The sequence below is a fragment of the Octodon degus genome, unplaced genomic scaffold (assembly GCF_000260255.1).
Source record: "Octodon degus isolate 3935 unplaced genomic scaffold, OctDeg1.0 scaffold00234, whole genome shotgun sequence".
Taxonomy (NCBI): Eukaryota; Metazoa; Chordata; class Mammalia; order Rodentia; family Octodontidae; genus Octodon; species Octodon degus.
Genome location: NW_004524810.1, coordinates 1,775,180 through 1,788,162, shown reverse-complemented (window position 1 = coordinate 1,788,162; position 12,983 = coordinate 1,775,180). Strand labels below are relative to the sequence as shown.

Genomic DNA, 12,983 nt, shown 5'->3' with positions numbered 1-12,983 from the left:
TCTCTGTCTCTGTCTCTCTTCCTTCTGTGTGTGCATTTGGTTGTTACAGGGTCTCACTACGCAGCTCAGACTCATAGTGATCCTCCTGTTCTCAGCCTCCCCAGCACTGGGATTACAGGTGTGTGCCACCACGCCCAGACTCTGGCTGGCTCAGCCCATCCTGGGGGAGGGATGGTGTGGTGCCAGAGATCGAACCTGGGTCCCTACACTTGCCTAAGAAGGCGCTTAGTCCGCTGAGCTGTCTTGGCGCAGTACCTGCTTTCTTACCACGCTTTTTCCATTTTCACTCACTCTTGGTACTTTGCTCACTTCCTACAGTTCAGAGCAGCTGCCGCCTGCTATGTCTGTGGCTTCCCAGAGCCAATCCTGTCAAAACTTCAGGGGCTTATCTTAAAGAACCTTCTCAAATGCTAACCTTTCTCTCAGCTTCCTTGGCTCAGAAATTCTATCCACTGAGTCTCAGACTCTTCCTCCACTGCTTTTCAGCACCACCTCCTGCTTTGTTTCTCACAGTCCCATCCTCGGATACTCTCCTTAGTCCTCACTCCTTTCCTGACCCATCTGTTCCTGTCCTGACTTAAATACAGGGGACTCTGAATTCACCTTCCTGCTTCCTGTTGAGCAGCTGTACTTTCAGTTAAACATCAGCGGGAACTTCCAATACTGTGCATCTGACACTAAGGTCACTCCCTGGCCTCTGCGCTCCGCAAGGTAGAAGCTCATGTTGCTGTCCCTGAGGCTGGAAGCCTAAACACATCTCTGTCACTTACTTTCATATACCTTCCTCATTAACAAATCACCAGATTTGCCACCTTTAAGCTAGTATTTCTCAGATCTGTGTTTCCTGCCAGCCTGCCCCCGCAGCACTTATTCAGGCCTGTGCCTTAGGTTGCCTACTAGTCTCTACTTTAACTCCCTACTTCATATCTGCCTTCTACACAACCCAGTGTGACCAGAATGAAACCCAAGTGCAGCTGGGTCACTCCTCTGCAAAATGGCTGCTGAGGCCACAGGACCAGGTTCAAACTCCTCCACATCCCATAAGGCCTCTGTGGTTTCTGTCTTGTCCGAATCTAGGACCTTACCTCATGCACTTCCAGGGTCATCATTTTATGTTGCAAAAACATCAAGCTGCTTAGCTGCCTGTGTACACTGAAGTTTCTCTTACATTGAATCCCTTCATTTATATTGTCTTCTCTCCCAGGAGACACGCTGAGGGTGATATTTCCTGTGGTACGTGGTTGACAGTGCCTCTGCCCTGAAAAAGAGAACCGAGGTCTCCAAGGGAAGGGTGCGGGGCAGCACAGTGGGAGGGGCACGATGGGTGGAGGCTTGCTAGAATGGGTGATATTTAATTTAAACCACATAGGCCGTTTTAATTTGTATTCTGCTTCTGTTGTTCGGTACGGCACATCAGTGTTGTGTGTCACTCGCAAAACCTGAAGAGATGCTCATTTTCTAAAGCAATGTGATAGACACATATTATTCCAAAATTCCTGCTATGCCTTTCCAACAGAATGATCCCCTAGTTGGATCTCTAACATCCATACTGCCCCAAGTAAGACAGCAGTTCTCAAAGTATGGTCCTCAGGCCAGCTACATTGTCATCACCTAGGAATTTGTTACAGATGTGGAGACACACACACACACACACACACACCCTTCTGAATCAGGAATTCTGGGTGCGCAGCTCAGTAGCCTATGTAGCCATGAGCTCTGTCTCAGGCTGACAGAGACGCAAGCGCAAGGTTGAGAACCACTGTTGTAAGATGGCTGAGAGATGGCATCCTCTCCATCACTCTTGGGCTTAGAAAGTATATCAGTCACTCAGTTCCAACCAGTGAGAGGTAGGGCAAAAGGGAACCTTCTAGAAAAGTGCTCACGGCCAGGGACCCTCAGAAAAAGATCATTCTCGTGTTTATCTGCATGTTGTCACACCTCAGTGCGTCACCTGCAAACGGCTTCAGTCTCCTTGGGGCCATGAAGGGTGCTGCAAAGGTCAGGGTGGGCTGCTGAGAGTGGTAAAGCAGGGCAGGAGAAAGGACTTGTGTTCTTTAGGACTTCACGGAGCCTGGCCGCTAGCCAGCTGGGGATCTTGCCCTGCTCTGAGTGTGAGGTAATGTTTCCCAACTATCGTAATGCTGTTCAAAGCAGTTCTCTGGTGTTTGTTTTAAAAATAATAAAATCTCACACTCCTGCTATTCCATCGCAGTGGGAGGCTGAGGCAAGAGGACTGCAAGTTTGAGTACAGCCTAGACAACCTAGCAAGACCTTGTCTTAAAATAAAAAAGTAAAAAAGGTTGAGGCCATATAGCTCAGTGCAAAGGCCCTAGGTTCAGCCCCCAGTACCACAGTCTTAATTCGCCATGTGTTTATTCTTTATACACACGTGCATTTCCCACACTTTAAAAGCCTCCTTTGTTTCTAAAAGTGGTAACTAATGATTATAGTTACTGTCCATGTTACTGAGTTTCTTTGAAATCCAATGAAACCCAAACAACATGTTCACTTCTGGAGGATGCTGGTTACATTTCAGCTTAATGATAAAATAGTGCTTCTCCGAGCCCTATTCCTTTTTCCCCTAGTAGCACCAGACTTTGCAGAAGCCCCATGAATGTATTCTCAGGAGTCCACTAGGATGGCCCTGTGCCCTACGCTCGATTCTGTGACCGTCACCTCTGACCTCAGCCTCCAGTCTCCTAGGCTACTCCTGCAGATCATCCCTTGGCATCCTGTCACAGAAGAGAATTACGATGCAGATGTGTGGTTCCTCATAGAGCTGCTGTGCCAGGACTCCCAAGTCTGCCGTGGAGGATGCGTCCTCCATATCCAGCCTGTCCCTGGCATCACAGAGGACAGCTTCCCTCATTCTTCTGGGAGAGCTGTTAGCCCTGCCCTGCCTCCCGGGGAAATTCTCAGCAAAGATTAATGTCTTAAGCATCTAAAGAGAAGCAGTATTGGAGAGCAGTCCATGATTAATGTTCATTTTCCAATACAGAGCCTTTAGTGCCTCTTGGTCTCTCCCTTTAGCCCCTACCCTAGAAGGTGGTCTTGGCTTCACTCTGAGAGGAGACCCATTGAAGTGCCTTTCCCCAAAACAAAGGAGCAATTGCTCTTCAAAAGTGAATTGAGAACTCACTTTGAAAGTAGTTTCCTGCTTTTTGCCAGCAGGGTTTTTGGAAACAGTCATGTTTTTGCTGATGTAATGCATTGTCCAAAGATCAGTGCTAGCGTAGGACTGGGGGAAGATGGGGTAAGGAATAAAAGGAGAAACTTGGAATCAAGCAGCAGTTGGAAGGAACCACCATGCCCGGCCTCTGAAGGATGATGAGCTACTCTTCAAAAACTCCTGAACTAGTAGATCCATCAGGCTTTGGAAGCTAACCCATCTTCTTTCGCCTCCCACAAAACAAGACCTATGATTCCTAGTTGAGGGGGTGTCCACTCCCTGTGTCTTATTTTCTCAACTCCTAATTGTCTAGCAGTCCACAGTTCAGGTTTCCAGGAGGGAGAATTTGATTGGGCTAGTTCATCATGGCCTTTTGTGTGGGAGCAGAGCTTTTCATAGCGGATGACCTCAGAGGTCATTTACCCAGATGCAGTGAGTGGCTCCCATGGGCTGGGGACAACCCCACGTCTAATCAGCTGTGTTGATGGAATGGAGATGGGGGTGAGGGATAGGGTCACAGGGCAACCACAAAGCCACTGCTCCTCAGGGAACAGTCTAGGGCTGTCCTCTGGCAGGGGCTGTGTTCGGGGCAGTTTTCTTGAGAGGAGCTCACAGGCCTGAGCAAGGCAGTGATTGCAGTGTGGCAGTGTGATACAATAATGTCCCTTCCACGACAACACAAGGAAAGGCTGACTTTCAATTAATGATTGACATCTACACTTTGACCTCAGTAACTTGTCCTGTCTGGGCCTCAGTGCACTCAGCTGTAAAATCAGACAGTTCATCTTGATGTCTAAGAATCCTCTGTTCAGAAAAGGCCCAACTTTATATAATATTTGGAGCATTCTTTAGGAAAAAGCACATAAAATTGGGTGTAAGATCTTGAAGTGCCTCTGAAGCTCAGGCTTCTTTAATGTCACCTAAATCAACCTCAGCCTCCAGCATAAAATTCTGTGATTCCTGCGCCCCTGTTTCGAACTCTGTTTCTCGAGCCTTTGCCCTGGCACCTTCCTGGTAAACTACATGCCGCCTGGTCTACAGCTTTGTTCTTGGTTAACTGCATTTCCTTTCCACAACAGTCCTTTAAAGTGATGGTAGGCAACTTGGTGGCTTAAGAGTGCAAAAACAGGTCATGAATTTGAAATGTTTTGCTAATTTGAAATTAACTACCGACACTTTTGCAGAAACTCTTTTAATTTCCACACCCACCAATGCTTCAGAGATGGTGTGGGGTAGTCCTGGCAGCCATTCCTTTTTCAGGGTGTAGTTTTTCACAGCAAGTGTATCCTGCAGGCTGTTGGTGTGCTGCTTGTGTTTGTTGAATTTGCAGTTCGGTTCTTGTCAGTGTGTTGGACTGTATCAACCTCTTCATAAACATGGACTAGTAGCACCAAAGAGATTCATGATGGTATAAAATTTGAAACAAAATGCATAAATTCAGACTTGCTAGCTTCATAAGTATAAGCAGTATTTAGTACTTATTTAAAAATGGAAAATCTCAAAAATATGGTACTGTTGAAAAGCTGGGCTTATGCAATTCGTGATCGTATTGTCTAAGATGAAATGCTGTCAAGTGGGGGCAAGAACTGTTGATGCTTTCTTTATGACATTTCCATAAAATGTTCAGTGATATGTCCAGTAAATTAGGAGATTTTTCCTCCCCAGAAGAAAGCAAAATGCTAAGAAACTGATTCACCTCCTTTTGTCCAAACAAAAATTATAGAGTCAGCATTGTGCGTTGCACTGCCTGAGTCATTAACTTCAAGCACCCTATTTCTTATTTCTGGGAGAACACAGAGACCAGGCTTGCTCAAGAAGATTGAACAGCCATGCCTTTGTTGCCTTGAGCTCATTCTTACAAAACACCTGATGAAGTGTGCAGCAGATGACCTATTATTTGTCATAATTTAAGACCAGGAAATACTTCACTAGGCTCTAAGTGAATGTTTTCCAGAGACTGTTATAACAAAACACCGGCTCGCGATGTGGTCTCCTCAGTTCTCTAAGTGGACCCTGCCCTTCAGCTTTCCAGGGTTAGATCCTGCTCAGTTGACTGAAGTCTCTTGATAGTGTTAATTTTTTTTGCTCCATAAGTATCTAAAGCTGTCTGGTTACTTTAAACAAATGAAGTTGTGTTGTCATTTTTGATAGCTTAAAACAGTGAAGCAGAGCAATATTCCATTGTATAAAAATACCAATATTTTTTATCCATTCCTCAGGTGATGGGCATTTTGGTTGTTTCCAAAATTTGGCTGTGACAAATTGTGCTGCTATAAACGTAGACACACATATGTCACTATGATATGATGTTTTCAGTTCTCTTGGGAAAATTCCCAGAAGGGGAATAGCTGGATTGAATGGGATTTCCAGTCCTAGTTTTTTGAAGAGTCTCCACACTCATTTCCATAATGGTTATATCAGTCTACAGTCCCACCAGCAGTGGAAAAAAGTTCTGTTTTCCTCACAGCCTCTCCAACATTTGTTGTTAGTTGATTTCTTTATGATAGCCATTCTCTAAAGTAAAATTTTTAGAAAAAGGTAATAAAGGAAAAGAGAGACAAGAACAAAATTTAAGATTTCTTGAAAGCATGTGGATTAATTCAATCATATATCCCATCTTGCATAACCATATCGATAATATGAGCAACATATTTGACATTAAAAATGGATAATATATCATTCATTGTTAATCAGCTATTCTTGTTTCAAAAATCTGTAATATATGTATTGTGTGTTACCCTGATTCTGTATTTCTTTTTATTTCTCATGCTTTTGTTTTTACTCTTCAAAATGAAAGAAAATTATAATTTAAAAATGTGAAGGAGAATTAGGAAACTTAGAGAATATGTTAGCCAACTTTCTGTTACCCTAAAAACATACTTCAGATAATGAAAGAGAGGAAGTGGGTCCAGTACTGGCTGATGGTATTGGCAGGTCATGGTTGGTTGGCCTTGTTTCTTGGGGCCTGTAGCGAGGCCATACGTCATAGCAAGGTCCAAGGTACAGCGAGCTTCTCACCTTGTAGGGGCCAACAAGCAAACTTGGCAGAAAAAAAAAGCAAACCTGGGGAGGAAGAGGAAGCAATCAGGGTCTTTCCACCCCCTTTGAGGGTCCCAAGGATCTCACTTCCTCCCATTCATCTCCTACCTTGTAAATGTTTCTAGCACATTAATCTCAAGTCTTTATTTAATACATGGGCCTTCAGAGAACATTCTGGATTCAAATTACAGCAAAGAGCAAAACAAGAAGCAAAAAGGGCAGCAGCTCAAGTGTTCATCCCATAAAATTTTCAAACAGTAGCCTGTTGCTCAGTGACATAAAGCTGCAACAACCAACATTAATATATGTTATCATTGTGTTTGTCTTTATATCACGGCGCTAATTTTACTGTCTTGCTCTATTTGTTTGTTTGTTTATTTATTTATTTATTTATTTATTTGGTACAGGGTCTACAGGGCCTCACTACGTAGATTGGACTCGTAGTGATTCTCCTGTTTTCAGCCTCCCAAGCGCTGCGATTACAGGTGTGTGCCACCATGCCCAGTCACAGTGGCTGTCTCAGTGTGCCCCAAGGGCGGGGCCGGTATGGCACACCGGGGATCGAACCCTGTCCATTGTGCTCCGCCTAAGCAGGCACTTTAGTCCACTGAGCTATCTGGCTGGCCCTTGTTCTACTTTTTAAAAATCTGTTAAACATTATCTTCTAATCCATTGTATTTCTAGAGATTTTTGCTTATTCTTCAATGTTCTTTTTTGTAACATCTTCCTGTTTTATGAGCGAAATATCTTTCTTGTCTCTGTGAAAAATAAATTGTTTTCTTCTTCCTGAAATATCTCTTATGTTTTCCCCATTTGCATCTTTTAGCTTTGTATTCTCTATAGAATGTGAAGGCTTTCACTAGGTGGTTAGAAGCATTTGGCTGCATGTTCATATTAAGGAAAAAGACCTAGAAAAGCAATTAGAAATGTTTTCTGTGTACATAGGTGGAATTGTCAACTGTGGGCTCATTAAAGAATGGTTCCCCATCAGTATCTTTAGTGTGTGCTAATGTGTATATAACATGCTTTTTTTTATTTTGGTGTATTAGTACATGTGTGTAGAACATCATGTTTGAATCCTTGGTGGGATGTTGGTACACATCTTGATTCCTTTTCTCATCCCATTTCTCTTTCATTCCTCTCTCTTCAAAATATATTTTCTTAAGCTGCCAGATTCAGCAGGGGAGACCGCAGAATGTTTCTTAGAAAGTGTGTACACCATAGGCAAAATCGTGGCAACCTGGGAATAGAAGAAATCAGACTGTTGGCATTTAGTGCGTGAATTTCCTCTGTCCTGCTGCGGCCTTAACAATGTTGTGCCTTCAGTTGTGCCTGCGTTCTCTGTGGCACATCCCTTGTCCCTTAGTCGGTTTTGTGATGCTTTAACAGAACACCTCAGAGGAGTAGGAAGAATGTGTTTCTTTTTTATCATAGTCATAGATAATAGCATTTTACGTACTAATAAAATAAGTGAAACTCAGAATAGGTTAAGAGCTTTACACCTTGCTAAAACGTTCTTCATGAACATGTTGGCAAAATTATGCTCTCATAGATCTCACAGTCCTGTTTGCATGTTCATTTACAAAGTCAATTATTTTTCAAATCTTCTGAGTAGAACTTCTGTGTTCTTATATCCATATAACTTTGAAAAGCACAATAAGTTTTAAAACTTGAATTACATATTACTGTCTTCTGTTGTTGCTCAGATCACAGATACCAGCACAGAGAGTTATTCTAGGTGAAAATTCTACCAATTAACTGCTGTTTTCAAAAAACTTATGGAAATTTTTAGTACCTTGGCCATCTTGAACAACTTGCATGTTGTTCCCTGTGCCTTCTTTCCTGTCTTTTCTCCTTTCTCTTATCTTTGTTGTTCAATCTTTAAGTTCTGTTTTACTATATCTGATAATATTAAACTTAATATTATTCATTTTTAAAAGTAAGACAAAAGCAATAAGAAACAATGACAGGAACAGGTTGACATACAACAATGCATATGTTACAAATTTTCAGAACGAAATAGCTGATTAACAGATATTGACATATTATCTACTTCTGTCATCCAATCCCTTGTTCAGATCCACAGATGTAGTTATGTAAGATTGGACATATAGTTGCATATTACTGCTTGGTTTTCAGAAACTTTAATTCTTTGTCCTTGTCCCTCTTGTTTTCCTTGATGACAAGTATTCAAGCATGATTTTTTGTACTAAACATCCCACATGTCTAAATATTGCCTAATCTCCTTAGTGTAAGAATCCAAAAGGAAAAACAGAACCTGAAGAATGTCTTTCTTCCCCTTCTGGAGGCTGAGGGTTTTGGAGTCAGCAAGAACTAATGCTTGGTGTATGCCTTCCCCTTGGCTCATCCCATGGCAGAAGGCAGAAGAGTAAGAGAGCACATATGTGCCCAAGGGAGAAGGGAGTTGAAGGTAGGAGAGAACATGAGAATACAAAAAGGAGGACTGAACTTCATTTTCTATCAAATGTGCTCCTGGGATAATGAGCCCTCTCCCACAGAAACATTGATCTGTTCACCAGGGCAGTTGTCCTTATTCATGAGGGCTCTTAAAACGCCTTCCCCTCAGTACCCTTGCACAGGGGATTAAGTTTCCAGCACATGAGCTTGGGAGGGCATATTTGAGCCCAGCACTCTGGCTTTACCCTGTGGAGGAATGTAGTCTTTCCTGCTTGGGGTGGAGACAAGGACCCCAGCCTGTAACTACCTCAACAACCAGCCACACAAGCTTCTTAGTAACCCACTCTGCCTCTAATTCCAAGCTATCAATTCTTTGAGAGTTCTGAATCAACCAGGTTGTTTCCAGACTTTTCCATTGCCAGATTGTCTTTAGATTTCTGAGTTCTGTTCTTTCAGTTAAAACTCATCTGTCTGCCTTCCAGCTTCCCCTGTTAGTAGTCATAAGCTCCTAACCAGTTCTCTATTCTTGTTTGTGCCTCTTTTTAATTTTCGGTGGTTTGTAGAAATAAACAGAGCTAAATGGATTGCTTTGCCCTGCTCTTCAATAGGAAAATACTGTTGCTTTTTCTTCTGTTTTAAATATGATTGTACATGGTACATGTTTTTAAGAGTTTGAAGCATATTTTTGTTATTGTCTTTTTCATCTTTACTGTCTCTGTTTTGTAACCTATCCATAGGTACATACATTTTAATCGCCCACGTGTAGGAAATAATACACATGCTAAATGAATGGATTATTTTTCAAACAATTTCAGGTTAGCAGCAAAATAGAGAGAGGTCCCACAGATTTGTTCCCCAGCCCCTGCCCTGTGCATACCTCTCACTTATATCACAGCCTAGCCCACCATCAACATCCTCCGGCAGTGCGGTTTATTTGTTACAATCCATGAGCCAAAGTTGTCACCTTGCTGTCAACCAAAGTCTATAGTTTCCATCAGGGTTCTGTCTCTGTGTTGTCCATGCTATAAGGCTTGACAAATGTATAATGACATGCATGATAGCATGCAGAGCAGCTTTTATGTCCAGACAATCCTCCATCCTTCACCTACTCACCCTCTTGTAAACACTGATCTTCTGAATGCCTCCATAATTTAATATTTTCCAGACTCTCATGTAATTGAAATCTCATGGCATTCAGTCTTTTCAGATTGACTTGTTGCACTGAGTAATATTCACTCAGTTTTTTTCCATGTTGTTCCATGGTTTGATAGCTCAGTTTCCTTTAGCAATTTGTTAAATTTTTGGCCCTGAAATGGCTTCTCAAGGTCTCTATATAGAAGGCTGGATATTCAACTTGACATTATTGAGAGGTGGTCGAAAATTGATGAGGTGAATCCTACTGGAGGTCTTGTCATTAGATACTGTACCCCTCATGGGGTATTTGTGGGACCCTGATCTCTTCTTGTTCTTTTTCGCTTCTTGGCCCTGAGATGGCTCTTTCTGCCCTGCCACACCTCTCCACCATGATGTGCTGCCTCACCACAGGCTCAAATGAAGTGAAGTCTACTAGTGAAAAACTGAATTGAAGCTGCTAAAACCATGAACCAAAATAAACCTTTCTCTTTGAGTTGCGTATCTCAGGTATCCGTTGTAGTAAAGAAAGCAGACTCACATACCGCTGACTAATACTCCACTGTCTAAATAGATCACAGTCTATTTAACATTAACTTCCTGAGGAAAATCTTGGTTGCTTCTGTTCTTTGGCAATTATAAATAAAGCTGCTACAAACATGGATATATAGATTTCTATGCAGATTGAAGTTTCAGCTTCTTTGTGTAAATACTAACAAATGCACTTCATTGGATCATATGGTCAGTACTTTAGTTTTATTTAAAAAAAAAAAAAACACAGAACTGTCTTCCAGAGTGCCATTTTGAATATTCTTACCACAATGAGCTCAGAATTCCTGTTGCTTCATACCATATAGCATTTGATACTGTCAGTGTTTGGATTTTAGCCATTCTAGTCAGTATGTAGTGGTACTGGGTTGCTATCTCAATTTACAAGCTCCCAAATGATGCGTGGTATTGGGCATCTTTTCATATGCTTATTTGCATCTTAATGTCATCTGTGGTGAACTGTCCATATATTTTGCTTGTTTTTAAAATCAGATGGTTCATTTTATTACTGTTACATTTAGATTTCTTTCCATATTTTGAATAATACTTCCTAATCGTCCATGTCTTTCGCAAATGCTTTCTCTCAGGAAGTATCCAGCACTGCATGGATTCCAGGAATTCAACACAGGACAGGACCCAACCCTACATTTAAAAGGCTTCAATTTGTTTTAACCATTCCCCTACTTCTCCAGAAACTTTTTCACTTCGTTGTTGTTGTTGTAATTTATGTATTTGGTACAGGGTCTCACTCTGTAGCTCAGATTCAGTGATTCTCCTATTTTCAGCCTCCCCAGTGCTGGGATCACAGGCGTGCACCACCACGCCCGGTCTCCGTGGCCAGCTCAGCAAGCCCAGGGAGGGGCCGACACAGCATGTGGTACCTGGGATTGAACCTGGGCCCTTGCATTTGCACTTGCCAGACAGGTGCTTAGATCACTGAGCTATCTCTCCAGCCCCTCATGAAACTTTTAATAATGATAGTATTTTAGTTACTTTCTCTCATTGCTAAGACAAAATACCTAACACCTAAAAGTTAAGGAGGGAAGGTTTATTTAGCCCACAGTTTGTAAAGGCTTCAGTCCATAATCTACTGTCCCCAAGGCAGGTTGGCATGGCAGATGGGACAACGGTTCATGGTGGTAGAAGACAGCAAAATCAACAAAGGAAAGAGAGCCAGACAAGCCTCTTTCTGCTCCTTAAATTTTATCTAGTCTACCAGGATTAGGGAAGAGCCAATTCAAAGAATAGACTGATCTAACAATCACCTACCATCAATCTGAGCACATTTAATCCCAGCATTGTGTGCTAATCAGTCACACAATCTAGATTTGTCACTGCCAAGAAAGCCTTATGAGTCCAAGAAGCTTTGGAAGGATATCTAGACACAAACCATAACAGATAATAACAGTAAAATGTTCCATTATATACAGTTCTCTAATGTTAGGCTTTTAAGCTGCTTGCATTTGAGAAATACTTATGAATCATGTTTCTGGAAACTTCTGTGCCTAAAAGCTTACCCATATTTTAGAAAATTCCTCCAAATCTTTTAGACATGAAGCCATTGCAAAGCTCTTGACCATTCAAGGAGGCTTTAAGTCAGATTGTTGCTAGTTGATAAAGTTAATTAAGCTGGAAATAGTAGACATCTAAAGAGACAGCTTCTTGGCACATATTTGTAATTAATAAAAGCTGTAAGTCTAGGTTGTAATTAATAAAATGTTAACTTCATAAAAAGAAAAATTAAAAATTTTGAAGTCTTTTGTGTTGTAGACAAACACATATTCTTGAAGAAAAAAAAAAGATAATGTTAATTTTGGGTGGATTTTCTAAGTCATTTTTAGTGGTAACAACATTGATTGCTTCTGATCTCCAGGACTAACCTAAAGCCAAGATGTTTGTCTTAAACTGGTTTTCAAACTTTAACCTGCATCAGAGTCAGCTAGAAATCTTGCTGACTGTAAATCAAGCCCCCCTCTGGAGAGTCTAACTTGGAGAATGGAGGATACAAGGGAGGCGTATGGAACTTGCGTGTGCACACGTGACCTGCATACCTCTTTCTGCAAGTATACAACTGCAGAGCAAGCCAGACTGGGGCAGCACTTGCCCACGCATGAAACGTCAAGCCAGTTACCAGTTTAGAAGGCAAAGGTTTTAAAAGAAACACTTGCACAGTGAGCATAATCATATAAATACTATTGAGCAGATAGGGACAGACAATAAAAATGCACTTGAAAAAGCGAAGGATCACTGGGGCCGGGACGCAGACATGGGCGCGCCACCCACCTTGGACTCGTGGCTGTCTTCTTACTGTCTTTATAGAGTTGCTGCCCCATATAAAATTATTGCTCTTTTTTTCAGTATTGTTTTTCATCTCTGTTCAACTTTTTGAGTTAGTGTGCTCCGAGGTTCATTGCTGAAGCAGGCAAATCATAATTTATTGGTTGGATATATAAGTGAAAGAGGGGAAAGCTGGCTTCTTTTTTTCTTGTCACGTGTATCACCACTGATACGGTGTCACACGGTAGGAAGAACTACCAAGGGAAGAATTGAAAAGATAGCAGAACTCTGCCACAAAAGGCATTTTCTTCCCAGTTCCTGCAAGAGGCCTGGCTGCAGAAGTGGATTTATTGACATTATACCTATTCTGTGCTATACCTATTCTCTTAGAACTTTCTTT

General features: G+C 41.8%; 1 protein-coding gene across 5 annotated transcripts in view; it reads left to right on the top strand.

Moving 5' to 3' along the window:
* Ica1 (islet cell autoantigen 1) overlaps positions 1–12,983 on the top strand; it is a 148,757-nt gene that overhangs the window by 57,512 nt on the left and 78,262 nt on the right. The window lies entirely within an intron of this gene.